Genomic DNA, 4,837 nt, shown 5'->3' with positions numbered 1-4,837 from the left:
GAGAGAGAGAGAGAGAGAGAGAGAGAGAGAGAGAGAGAGAGAGAGAGAGAGGGGGAGAGGGGGAGGGAGACGTTCCAAGATCGCGACGGCGTCCAGGAAGATGCAGAGAGAGGAGAGTTACAGAAATGTTCCTTCGAGCTCTCAAAATACTCCGCGTGCTTGGCCGAAAGGGAAGTCGTGAAGAATAATCAGGGCACAGAGACGATTGCGGTAATATGCCTTGTAATATCGCGCGGCGACTCGCTCTTTCTCAGCTCTCTTTCCACGGATAATCCCGATGCAACGAACCCGTTTTGCCCTTCCTCGAATTATTTGTGTTCGTTTGCTCATCGGACCCTCGATACGTCGTCGACAATTGCCAATGCATTGAAACATACGTGAAAAAAACGATGGATCGTCCGAAACCTTTTTCCTTTCTCAGATAGATAACTGTATATAGATTTGGCGGGAACATTATTAGCCAAAGTACAAGTAAATTAACAGTACAAGTAAATGTTATTTGCTTCAAGCATTTTATAAGTTTATATATCCGTAAATTTATTATAAGTCATTATATACATAAAATTTGAATACATTTTAAATTCTTGTAAATTTAGCATTTTTCAATTTAGAATACTAGATTAAGCAAAAATTTTATTTACTTACTGTACAAAGTCGAAGCAATTTTTCCTTTAATAAAGCTTTACGATAAAAATACTTGAAAATTTATTTGTAGGATACGAAGTTTACTTCTATGAAATAAAGTTCATTTCTGCGAGTAAACTTTGTCTACACAAAAATAAATTTTCAAGTATTTTTTCTCAGTGTATTCTTATGAAGAGAATACAAAATTTTTTTTGAACACATGATGCTTTTCTAAAATTTATGATGAGTGTATTTTTTAAAGCTGTCATCACGAGAAAATATTCTTTGTCGAAGATAGAATTTGTCTTATAGAAATGTAATTAAAAAATAATGTAGAGTTCCCATTGTCGACTATCTCACGTCGCGACAAAAGTTTTTATCCGGGTGCTCTCTTTCCTTCATTCTCTCTCTCTTTGATACTTTCGTTCGCACGCGCCTTCTCTCTCATGCGCGCGCGCGTGGATTTTCGGGCCAATGGTTTCGCGGTAAAGGGTGAATTAATGCCGATGAGAACGGGCGCAGTTAATAAACCGGACTTATTAAACGATTACATTAACGCAACCGTCGCCGGAGATTAATGCACTCGGCTTTCGTACGTCTCACTCTTTCTCGCGAGCGTGCCGGCGAGCGCACGTACGTGGAAAGGCAGGAGCCGACAAGAAATATGATCTACACGGTGTGGGCACCGCATCGCGGTAGCTTTAAGATAATTACGACCGCGACCGGCCATCATTTTTGCGTATCGAAAGGCGAAAGTTCGAGAGAGCGAGTCGGGCGACGCGAAGGCACGTAATAAAGCGAGCTTTTTTAATGTCGGTTTAATTAGGGCGGAACGCACCGCAGGGGCTGTCGTGATGAATGTTGCGGCAGGGCCGCGCAATCGTACGAAGGATGTCCGACTATGTCGTCAAAAGCGAACCGATTCGCGTCCGACGATGCGGGATACGTTAAGGCTCGTCTACATAGGCCGCAACACGCAAAACGCAGTTCGCAATCGCGCACACATTCGCAACTTGATTGTGCGCGATGAGTTGATCCAACTTCAACTTTCTGCATTTTCTCTGCGTTTGCGAACTGCGTTTTGCGTGTTGCGGCCTACATTGAAAAAAAAATTCTTGAAAATTTATTTGTAGGACAAAAATTGGTTTCACAGAAACAAATTTTATTTCTCAGAAATATACTTTATTTCACGGAAATAAATTTTGTATCACACAAATAAATTTCCAAGTATCTTTTCCTCAGTGTATGTAGACGGGCCTTAACGGGCGATTTGCGGCGACGTAAATGCGAAAAAGTTGAGTCGCGCGATTTCATTTCTGCTGCAGGTGGAACGCGCAGAAAAATAAATTGCCCACGAGAACTGAAATATCGATGTGGCGGCTGAGACGAAATTGAAAAGAATTATTGGGACAGCTAGTGCCGTTGCTACCCAAATTCAATTCATTAGCTATCTGAACTCTGACGCCACAGAACAAAAGATATTCGCTGTTCGATACACAGCAGTAATGAAAAAAAACTGTGTCTATGCGTCACAAGCCCAAACCAAGACTTTCCATCAGTTTTTAACATAGATCAATGTCGACGCAAACACAAAAACCAACGTATCTCGTATTTACATGATCGCGCTGTTTGATCCAAATTCAATAGTTTCAAATCGAAGATTGCTTGGAGATCATTGATATGCTCAATACTCCTTTTTCTCAACGCAGATTCAATTATCGGCGTTTTCCATGATGTCACGACGCTCTGAATATTATCCACAAAATCGATTCTTGAGTAATCGAACGCTCTTTGCATCGATTAAATTTGCTCGTAATCATCAATCAAACAATCAAATCAATTAAATTTGCCTTCAGTTAAATTTGCCAAATCCGATTATTAATTAAACGGTTTTTCATTAAATTTGCTAAATTCAATTGTTAATTTTGAACGATCTTTGATTTCTTTTGCTCATATCAATCGTCTTTAATTGAATTCGTTGAAATCAATCGTCAATTAAACATTTTTTGATCGATTTTTTCCTTGGATCAATTGTTAATCAGTTAAATTGAAACATATTTGTTCAAATCAATTATTAAACTGGGAAAAATTTAATTAATATTATCACAACTCTGACTTGCACTTTCACGTTGGCGTCCTCTATGCAGACTAAAAATATTCTTCTACCATTTTGCAACGAACCACGTAAAACCGTAAAATTTTGAGTTATTAATTTAAAAAGATTGACGAATAATCATGCGCGACAGATGAGTTGTGACAAGAACGCTTGTCGTCGTGTGCTTATAGATTAAGTCAAACTGAACCAAAAATTCCTTTACCATTTTGCAAATAACACGTAAAGTTTCGAGTTATTTATTAAAGAAGATACGCGGATAATCGCGTATGATAATACATCAATGTTCTTTAATTAACAATTAAAACCCTACATAGTTATTTACAAAACGATGGAGAACTCTTTTGTGCAGTTCGATTTAATCTACAAACACACACTACGACAGGCGTCGCTATTACTACTCATCTGCCGTATCGTACATGATTATTCATAATTTTTTTTAATGAATAACTCAAAATTGTATAACTTTAAATTTTACTTAACTAGTTCTTCGAGAAATGATAGAGGAATTTTTTGTTCATTTGATCATATATATATATATATATATATATATATATATATATATATATATATATATATATACACATACATAAGAAACGTGTAAAAAGGTTTTCAGACAAATTATACGTTTACGCGTTTAAAAATAACGCACTTGGATTTATAGTGTATCTCGCCGCGGCTGCGACGCGACTTACCGGACACCGTGTATATGCGAGGTGAACGGCCGCGGCGAGCAACGCTTATCTGAGGCGCGGAGGGGGGGGGGCCGCGTGCCGCCCAAGGTGACTCACCGGAAGCAGTCGCGTGCCGCATTCCATTCACGCACGTCGCGTCGCGTCATATCTACTGCTCGCTACGCTCGATAACGCCGGCCGGCCGAAAACACGGATCGACACAATCGTCAATAACTTCGCTTGTAGACGTCGTAGCGACTTGAAACAAAGATCATTGGAAAGGGAAAATTACTGCGCTTCCGTTAAACGTTAAATCCAATGGCATAGCCATGTGAGTATGAAAGACATCGGTTTTTGTGTTTGCGCCAAAGTGGACGTTAATTATTAATCTGTGTTAACAACTAATGAAAACCCTCGGTTTGAATTTATAACGCGAAATGTTAGTTTCATGCTTTTGACGGGTATAAAGTACAATTTCAAAGAAAGGGACGAAATTATTACGATGGGAGCTTTCTATTTAGCAGTAAATATTTCTATCGCAGTGTTTATCAAATAAATTCAAATAGTCTCGGTGATGACGGTATTAGCTATTTCAATAACGCGTTTTAGCTGCCACAGTTATATTTTAGCGAAGGCAGACGTACGTGGGACACATTATATTATTTTGCATTATATTATCTTGTTTATTGTATTGAATAATGGCAGCATTTTCGAATTTAATTAATTAATTAATTACTCGCAATTCTGATCATAACTAACCTAGAGTTTTCTTCTTTTCAGATCGTCTGTGGCCACAGAATGGATTCTACAAAATCTGTAGAGTGCAAGTTTAGTGAATATAAATGCTGTACCGGAGGATCCGGTTCGGGCAAAGCAAAGTCGGCTCGAAAGTAAGTTTATATACTTTCTTCAATTTAACCTTTTACGACCAAATATTAAGATACAGTTATCCAAGTAAAAATTGTCGAATTACAACGATCGCAAAAGTTTAACACGTTCGTATATTTTTTTCATTAAACAATTAATTCACACATCTAATCCGTGCTCTATATTATTGTTTCAGATTTGCAGCAGAACGTGATTGAGTTCCTGGTATTTCGGTGAGTCAAAAATTGAGCACAAACATGTAAGGTGATGGGTTTATTCGTGATTTGACTATACACAAAAATCAATGCGATTTACTTAGTAGAAAAGTGCTTACTCTAAAAATAGGTTTCTCAGTTGTAATTATTTCACCGCGCCGTTACAGTGACGAATAGAAAACACTTTTTTCTCAGTGCTGGGAATTTTTACATGCATGCATCTCCACTAAAATCCGTCCACAAAAATAGTCTGTTCGAAACAATCGGAAATTCATATTTCTTTAAATATATATATATATATATATATATATATATATATATATATATATATATATATCACATTT

The 4,837-nt window shown here is 37.6% G+C and overlaps 1 long non-coding RNA gene across 1 annotated transcript in view; it reads left to right on the top strand.

Moving 5' to 3' along the window:
• Positions 1–4,206: 4,206 nt before the first annotated feature.
• The window catches only part of LOC116848943, a 60,312-nt gene continuing 59,681 nt past the window's right edge, over positions 4,207–4,837 (top strand). Inside the window, exons 1-2 of the long non-coding RNA XR_004379036.1 lie at positions 4,207–4,301; positions 4,475–4,511. This is a non-coding gene — a long non-coding RNA (uncharacterized LOC116848943). The remainder of the gene's footprint in view (positions 4,302–4,474; positions 4,512–4,837) is intronic.

This window comes from Odontomachus brunneus, unplaced genomic scaffold (assembly GCF_010583005.1).
Source record: "Odontomachus brunneus isolate Ranch 3 - 2012 unplaced genomic scaffold, Obru_v1 Obru_scaffold_102, whole genome shotgun sequence".
Lineage (NCBI taxonomy): Eukaryota > Metazoa > Arthropoda > Insecta > Hymenoptera > Formicidae > Odontomachus > Odontomachus brunneus.
This window is presented reverse-complemented; position numbering and strand designations above follow the sequence as displayed.